This window comes from Papaver somniferum, chromosome 8, assembly GCF_003573695.1.
Source record: "Papaver somniferum cultivar HN1 chromosome 8, ASM357369v1, whole genome shotgun sequence".
In the NCBI taxonomy this organism is placed as follows: Eukaryota; Viridiplantae; Streptophyta; class Magnoliopsida; order Ranunculales; family Papaveraceae; genus Papaver; species Papaver somniferum.
The window spans coordinates 81700428-81708853 of record NC_039365.1 but is presented as its reverse complement, the minus strand read 5'-3'; the positions used below and the strand labels follow the sequence as shown (position 1 = coordinate 81708853).

Here is an 8426-nt window from a genome sequence, read left to right as displayed (position 1 = left end):
TGAAAGGCTCAATAAATGCATTTAGCGGAGCCATTATTACTCAGGTTATGTTTCTTTCCAGAGTGGCATCACTATTTGCCTATGGTTTTACGATTTTAACCCTTAGCTAAAAACCACCATCAACAAGAACATGTGTGCGTTGGTGAGGAATACCCAAGGTTCAGAGATCCGTTTTGAGATGGGGTATACAAGGAGAATAATATCCACAAGAGAAAAGGTTATGCATATCCAAAGAAGACTTATAGGGTATACAAGACTCGTACGAGGAAGGATGAATGCCCCTTTAAGCTTGTACTCAATTTAAGAGACAATGACAAAGAATGGGATTGTAAGGTGTGGATCGGCCGTCATAACCAACCGGATTCGAAATATTTTGTTGGTCACTCTCTAGTTGGAAAGCTAAAACCTCATGAATTGGATGATGTAAAGATATTGACCAAGGCATGTATCAAACCAAGACAAATTCTCAGAGGCTTCAAGAAAAAGGATGAAACCAACGTGTCTTCTCTTAGTAAAATTTATAGCGCACACGCAACTATTAGAAGGGTGGAATGGGAAGGGAAGAGCTTTATGCAAGAATTTGAGAAGATTGCTTAGGATCACAACTACACGCGTATCAGTAAAAGAGGTCCGGACAACAAGCCCCTTCAAATATTCATTTCGCATCCTTTGCTTGCAAAATTAGCTCATACATGTTTTGGTGTTCTTATGATGAATTGTACCTACAAGAAAAATAAGTACAATATGTTGTTGTTCAACATCGTGGGGCAAACATCGGACAAGGTATCATTCACATTGGCTTGGTGTTTAATGGAAAACGAGAGGGATTACAACTATATTTGGGCATTACGAAAATTGAAATTACTCTTCCAGGAAAATCATCTTCCGAGGGTCATCATAACCGATCAAGATGACGCATTAATGAATGCAATATCCGACGTCTTCCCGGATGCACAAAATTTCATATGTACATATCATATACGTCAAAATGTGATAAAAGCTTGTCATGCCTTGTTTGAACCCACTAAGGAAGATATTAAGAAGAGAATGATTGTTCAATTAGAGGAAGACGTTCGCACGAACAAACTATCATCCGAAGAAGAAGAAGATGAAAGAGGCAAGATCAAAGAGCGAGTGGACAAAGAACATGTTGAAATTCATAAAAAGTGGCTGGAATTTCTAAGAGATTGGGAGAAAGTTTATTGGTCTCTTACCGAGGATATGTACAAAAAGAGATTGGACAAGTTTATTGCCAATTGGAACGAAGTTTATCCCACTGCCGTCTCGTATTGTCGGAATCAATGGTTTGATAAGTTCAAGGAAAAATATGTGCGTGCATGGAAAAACTGGTATAGACACCACGGGAATGGAGAAACTAGTATAGCGGAATCCTCTCATGGGAGATTTAAAGGTATCATGGATTTTAACCAAGGAAACGTGGTTACGGTCACCGAGGCAATGGAGCAATACTTTAAGAGTGATATTGATAGGATCAAGCAGGCTTTTGAGAAAAGCTCAATGGAAAGGATGAATTCATTTTTTCAATATGGTAAGTTGCTCCGAGGAATAGAATTCAACGTCTCTCATTGGGCAATAAAACATATGATGAGAGAAATGCAAAAGGAGATAAACTACGAAAACCCGGGTGATGTGTGTATTTGTCCCGACATGTCTTCATTGGGGCTTCTGTGTCGTCGTATGCTTTTGAAGTATGAAGAAGTGATACCTATTGAGGTTATTGATCCGTTTTGGAAGCAACTATTTTTCACCCCTCCCCCTACGGAAGCTCCCGGACAATCACCATTGGATATTAACGAAGTAAATTAAGGAATTCTTCTAAGCTTACTCATGTGGCAACTCGGCTAGCCGGCAAGTATTGTTGAGCAAACTAAGTATAATTACTCGCTCATAGACAGCACAAAGTGAAGAGCCAATAAAGGGAGGCAAACCACAAACCGAGACGGCAAGGAGGAAACAAAGGAATGAATTAAAAGAAATGAGTCAACGTGAATGTGAACTCGAGGCAAGTAAGAAACAAGATCCAACCGTTTGTGACATTTCAGGAACTTGGACCCTATCATCCCCATTTTCCGGCTTGGTTTTAGAATAACTTGTCAATGCCGGTACCAGTTGCGGCATGGAATTATAATTATGTATCTACGCCGGAAACAATGCCGGCGCTGGCCAACCTAAACATTGCAATGCCAGCTCCTCTGGTGTAAAGAAAACTTACAAAAAAAAACATTTTACTAGAAATCTAAACATGTTCAACATAAACCAAACAACTAAATTGTTCTTAAATGTTCTTAATCCAGGTATCAGATACCAAAACAACTAAAGAGTTCATCCAAAAACAAGTTCAGAATTGTGCAAAACATAACAACCACCATCCAAATGAAGAAACACAACTAAAGAGTTAATCACTTGGTCTTTTTCTTCTTGTGGACGGCCACCTTCCTCGTTTCCCCGAACAGAGCTTTTGCACTTGGGTCTTCAATTCTATCAAGTTTTTCCTCGACTTCCTTTATTTCTTCAAGGGATAACACCTCTCCTTCCTCGTACCTACAACCAAACATCTTCTTCAACTTTCCAAGCCGACGCCGCTAGTTTCATACATCAAACACATAATTAGTATATATATATATATATATATATATGCTAATATAACATTACGTGTACATTAAACGACTAAGCAATTAACAATACTTACTAGCAATCCAACAGTCTTATTAAGTTGGGCCATTGTAGGTGGTGCCTCTGTAGGAGTTGGAACGGGAGGTTTTTTCTGGGGTGGAACTTGGACGTCATCCGGGCGCACGACAAATGGATGTGACCATATCAGGTAATTACGAATGCAGGTGGGATCGGCTTCATCACCGTTGTTCACAAGCTCCCAATTACTAATATCTACCAAACGACTTGGTTTCATATCCCTCCAATGTGTTAGTTCTGGAATTGGATCATACTGTACCTTCAACTTTGAGGAAGTTGAAAAGCTCTGAGAATAGTCAACACCGTACCTTTGAACAGAGACTGTCATGAATCTAAGTAATTGCTTATATCCAAGTTACCGCATGACACGTCGGGGATCAGCCATAACGTATCCCTTTGGGTGGAACAAGGGTCCATTGTAAAATGCAACGTTATTATACCTGAAAATTTGGTGGTTCTCTCTAGCCTCCTTGTAAGAATCGGACGCAACCTCTTTGGTAGTCATTGCGTCCAGAGCCAATCTCATATCTGTCAGTTGACGATTGTTACCTGGCTTCGGAATATTGTTGAACTCGTATCTCTTAGCTCTATGCTCCTCGGGTTCAGAAAGGTTTTTTATCTTCAAGAAGGGGTAGTCCTTGAACAATGTAGGGAAGTGTTCATAAGCCCACACCTATACCAATGTGGAATGATACATATAAGAAGCAGTAAATTTTGTTTCTAAGTTCATAATAAGGGTGCACGTGAACGATATACATAAGAACATAAGTTTAAAAACAAAATTACCTGGAGTAGAGTGAAATTCGTGACAAATTGGTTTGCAACATCCTTGGAGGCCCTTCTTGTTAGAGCATTGCTCGGTCGAACTCGCATGCGTTGCTATCTCAAGCATGTTTGTCAATGTTAGTGATCAAAACAATAAGTCTTGATTTCTAGTCTACTATAGCTAAGTCTCGGACTAGGATAGAAAGTGTAGTTGAGCTCAAGGACTTCATGGAGATTCATCATACAAGAAGAAGAACTACTCAAGGAACCGGTGGAACTTCTCGACAAAAAGGTATGTGAAAACTTGAACTTATCTGTCACTCAAAAGTCTATCTACTCTACACTAGTGGAAAACAGACATTCCGCGACCCTCAGAACAGGTCATATATAAGAGTTAAATGACCTGTTCTAGGGTTCTCTGAATGGGTCGTTGATAAAGCGTTTTTTAATTGCACGACCCCTTACGCGTGGGTCTCTGAACAGAGACCGTTTCTTACGGAAACTAGATGCTGACCCCGTACGCGTGGGTCGTAGATTTGAATTATAATATAAAAAAAAATACATATTCAGATTAGCTGAAATGCCTGAATCTGAATTAATCTGACTGACATTGAAGTCAAACTAAAGTCAAGTCAAATTAAAGTCAAGCTGAAATTCAAATGCAACTTCAAATTAACTGAAATTCAAATACAACTTCAAATTTGACTGAAATTTATAATCAAACTGAGAATTTTAACATTCATTCATTTTATCCATTGTGTTTAAAATTACACAAAAAAGGAGGAAATTTTGAGTTCAGAACAATATATGTCCAAGCTAGCTAGTAAGTTCAAACAACAACATGCTAAACTAATTGATAAACCAATAGACGATGTTCCGACAACGTGTGACAGGCAAGAATCGAAATGTTAAAACTGCAGAGCTAATGCCAAACCAAAAGAAACATATAAAAAATGCTTTGAGACTATCATGCCTCTCACTAAGGTGTAATCTCCAAAGTAACCAGGATATCAAGAGAACCTACATATCAAAACACAACAATTCAGAATCTGTTAAGGATACGTAACAGTCATGAATATTACAAGCTGCAAAGATGAACAACTTACTCTGCAGTTAAGGAAACAACCTAACAAACCTTGTTACCACTTTCCATGACGAATCTTAGTACACCACTGCAGGCCCTAAGCACAGAAACTTCATTAGTGATGCATAAAGAGATGGGTCAGTTATTGCTATTTTTGGATTGATTGGGAAGACAAACTAAATGTAGATGGTTCCAGGGAAAATAAATCCAAATTTCGCACAAGAGATAAAGGTCAAGGAGAAACAAATGCGTCCATTTCTAAAACTTACATGCAGTAGAAGGGAAGGTGTTGCACTATAGATTTGGCCATTTGTCCAAAAGCAACCAAAAATAGTCATCTCGGCAGCTGTTACAAACACAACACAAATTTATGAACGCCCATACCTATAAGTACCGATACTTTCAAGGTTTGGATGGAACAATTAAGAATTGACAAAGGATTTATTGAAAGTTAAGATACACAATGAAATTACTGTGTATACTTCTTTACAATAAGGGAAATTCGATACGAAAAAGGCTTCTAGGCCATTGAAACTAACCTTTATCAAGATATGTAACTTCAAAAACCTACAATTGGAATTTTACCACCAAGTTCTATAGAGACAGGATGCTACACAGTCACATACCAAATGAGAATGCTCAAAAAATATAAAAAAAACTTAACATAATTCCAAGGTAAAGCTATAACATAACTTAACCAATTGAGATGCAGAGGCCATCACCTTAGAACCAGTTGCAGAACTTCTGATGAATGCAACATGTTTAAGGGACGGATTATCTTAGTGCTTATTCAACATGAAATCAATAATACCATAGATGCAGAGATAAAACATCAAATACTGATGAAGAACAAAACCTTCTTTTACTGTAAGACTCTAAAACAGGACAAAACCGAAAACAGGGAACTAAGACAAACTGATCCAAGCAGACATGGAATTTACCAAATGTTACACGCCCAAGACTTACCAAATGTTAAACGCTATAGGACAAGGACAAGATATTCACCTCTACCAATAATCATTATTGCAACCAATCCAGCACAATCTTTAGAAACGAATTTAATGTGTGAATCAAAGAAAGCCCCCATACTTGACTAAATCCCAGTATGATCTGCAAGCTTGCAGCTACAATCAGGACTCCTTGAGTTTCTATAATACTGTGTAAAAATATCTGCAAGTAGAGAATACATGTGCATAAAACTAGCTGAATCGCCAAAGTTAAGTAACATAAATGGAAATAGGTGGACAAAGGGACTATTGATTCTTACAAAGGTAACACAAATCTTGACAAGCATCCAATGCTTAAGCGCATTGAGCCTTTTCAAATGCTTTTTTAACCCCCTTGCCTGTTACCACACCAAAATTAGTACACATGGATGAATGTCAAACTCAGGGAATCCAAAGATAGAGTCATGTAATTTCATAAATATCCTATCCCTGGAAAGGAAACTCAAAAAAACAATATGAGCAAATCTCATAAGACATTATCGCGGAACTTGTCCAAGGAGACTACATTAACTCAAGGTAATATATAGATAGCAATAATGTATGTAGTAGGTGTAAGTATAAACACTTATAATTTGGAGATTCATCAATTACAAAAAAAGAAACCAGACCCAAGGATCAGAATACCGTTGAAACTTGCCGAGTTCATCACTATGGAAGAAGTAAAGTATACGTACCTAGAAAGCTACACCCTACAGTGTCACTCTCTGGAGCGGCTTTAGCTGAACTCATGCCCCCACCGTACCTGCATCGAGAATCAGTAGAGAGTTAGAGTCACTATACATAAATATTGAAAGATCCAGTTTTCATTAATGCGTAACAAACTACGAATACACTCGTAGAGGAAGCAGTATATATGTTAAACAGAACTACACAGTATAACCTAATATGACCTAGCTAAATTTCCTGCTACTGAATAATGAGAAAAGTTACTCAAAGTTTGAAAGTTAGGTTGGAAGTATCTTAGGTTCCCTTGTATCTAGCTAAATCATCATTCTAAATCATGAGATAAGAACTGTTCTGTACATTCTAACAATAACCAGTACAACATTCAAAGTATCCAATCAACTCCTGTGCAAAAACAACTTTCTACATTAGACTCTAGCAGCAACAATACCATCACCATGAGGAGTAGTAACCATTCTTACAGTAACAGAATATTTCCCAGTTACCTTATAAGAAACAACATGTGGTTTAGCAATCTTAATACCCCAATAACTTCTTCGAACAGGTAGAACATATAACTTAGCAAGAATAATCCCACCACGAATAGCATCAATAACCAGCCACCCTGAAGAAAACTGACAAGAATAGTGAAAACCTTAACCAACTACACAAACAGAAACATAATAACATACGAAAATAAATGCCTGATACTTACCAGAAAACCTTGCAGATCTAGAAATGCAGCAACACATCTAGTTTGATGCTTCAAGGGCGATTAAGTTTTCTCAAACTCCTCCTGTTAATATCCATAACTATTATTACACTGAGATTTGATTACCAAAAATCTAAATAAAAAAACACTTAGGTTTGTTCAGTTAACATTCCATAAGAATATTGCCTCAACCTTTTCTTCAGATTTCAGAGACACCGAGTCAGTATCTGTAAAATTTGAAAGAGAGAGACAAAAATTATAAATGAATTCATTATTAACGAAATCAATGCAGTAGATATAGATTTTGAAAAAACCCTAAAACCCAAATTGAAAAAACAAAAACAAAATCCATATAATCTGAATTGGAAGACCAAAAACAGAATACAAATAGAAATAGAACTCCAGATTACAACAAGATAACCTCACGAACCATTGAAAGGATGTAACAATTCAATAGATTTCAAGATTCGAAACCATTGATATCTTCACAATGATTCAATTGAGTGTTAAATCAAAGTAACGAACCAGAGTTTTAAACCAATCTTATTCAATGATTGAAATCCTAGAATCTAAATCTTCTCGGATTGAATATCGAGAACTAAAAACTAAAAACCCTAACAAAAACATGAAAACCTATCTGTATAGATCGAAGAAATCGAAGAACATCTCAAGATTCTCAAACCCTAAAACGAACAAAATTTAACAGCAATCATGGTTTATTTAGAAGCTGTTAGAGATTTCGACAAAACCCTAAAAATGAAAACAAAAAAACATGGATTCAATCGAAAATAATTTGAGAAGGAGCACTGACGAAAATCAATTTCCAGCAGGTTTGAGGTTTAATTAGCGACATCTGGGGTTATTGATCAGAAGAAGAATTAAGAGAACGGATTTCCATGGTGCTGGTTTTTCAGGTGAGGGATGGAGACCGAGAGCAGAGGTGAGGTGATGAGGTGAGAGGAGATGCAGTGAAAGGGAGAGGATATTTTCTTTAGTAGGGATGATGAAAACGAGAGAGAGAGGATTCTTATCATCCAGCCGTTCTTTTAAGTTGAGCAATCCATGACCACAAAAACTGTGGGGCCCAAAATCGATCACCAGATCTGAATCGGAAGTCGAGAGTCGTGGAATCGGTAGTTCCATGATGGAAAAACGGTAAATAAAATTTCTAATTCAGAGACGGCTTATTAAGCTTTCGGATTTTTTCCATGTTTTTACCGAATCAGAGACCGTTATCTTTGGTCAACGTATCGGCTATGGTCAACGAGGGTCTCTGACGTGGGTCATTTAAACCCCATTTTCCACTAGTGATATCTCTTACTTCTTGATACAAAAAGTTGTATGCTATATATAGACTTATATTATTTGCCAATGTTAGTGATCAAAACTATAAGTCTTGATTTCTAGTCTACTATAGCTAAGTCTGGGACTAGGATATAAAGTGTAGTTGAGCTCAAGGACTTCATGGCGATTTATCATACAA

At 37.3% G+C, this 8426-nt stretch overlaps 2 long non-coding RNA genes across 2 annotated transcripts; both read right to left on the bottom strand.

The window, feature by feature from the left end:
• Window positions 1-5834: 5834 nt before the first annotated feature.
• Window positions 5835-6856, bottom strand: LOC113302732. The gene is made up of 3 exons (XR_003337062.1): window positions 6738-6856; window positions 6243-6310; window positions 5835-5906 (listed from the first exon to the last, which is right to left on the bottom strand). It is a non-coding gene; the product is annotated as an uncharacterized LOC113302732 (long non-coding RNA).
• Window positions 6857-6945: 89 nt separating this feature from the next.
• LOC113304101 lies at window positions 6946-7829 on the bottom strand. Its single transcript, XR_003338051.1, has 3 exons — window positions 7755-7829; window positions 7136-7170; window positions 6946-7027 (listed from the first exon to the last, which is right to left on the bottom strand). It is a non-coding gene; the product is annotated as an uncharacterized LOC113304101 (long non-coding RNA).
• Between the last annotated feature and the right edge of the window lie 597 nt (window positions 7830-8426).